The following is a 760-nucleotide window of genomic DNA, read 5'->3' as shown; positions in this document are numbered from 1 at the left end:
AATAACTACCAGAAAGAATGAAGGGATGGAGCCAAAGCAAAACAATACCCAGCTGTGGATGTGACTGGTGATAGAAGCAAGGTCCGATGCTGTAAAGAGCAATATTGCATAGGAACCTGGAATGTCAGGTCCATGAATCAAGGCAAATTGGAAGTGGTCAAACAAGAGATGGCAAGAGTGAATGTCAACATTCTAGGAATCAGCGAACTCAAATGGACTGGAATGGGTGAATTTAACTCAGATTACCATTTTATGTACTACTGCGGGCAGGAATCCCTTAGAAGAAATGGAGTAGCCATCATGGCCAACAAAAGAGTCCAAAATGCAGTACTTGGATGCAGTCTCAAAAATGACAGAATGATCTCTGTTTGTTTCCAAGGCAAACCATTCAATATCCCATTAATCCAAGTCTATGCCCCAAACATTAATGCTGAAGAAGCTGAAGTTGAATGGTTCTATGAAGACCTACAAAATCTTTTAGAACTAACAACCAAAAAAGATGTCCTTTTTATTATAGGGGACTGGAATGCAAAAGTAGGAAGTCAAGAAACACCTGGGGTAACAGGCAAATTTGGCCTTGAAATGAAGCAGGGCAAAGACTAATAGAGTTTTGCCAAGAAAATGCACTGATCATAACAAACACCCTCTTCCAACAACACAAGAGAAGACTCTACACATGGACATCACCAGATGGTCAACACTGAAATCAGATTGATTATATTCTTTGCAGCCAAAGATGGAGAAGCTCTATACAGTCAGC

Source organism: Bison bison, unplaced genomic scaffold, assembly GCF_000754665.1.
Source record: "Bison bison bison isolate TAMUID 2011002044 unplaced genomic scaffold, Bison_UMD1.0 scf7180017864035, whole genome shotgun sequence".
Taxonomy (NCBI): Eukaryota; Metazoa; Chordata; class Mammalia; order Artiodactyla; family Bovidae; genus Bison; species Bison bison.
This window is presented reverse-complemented; position numbering follows the sequence as displayed.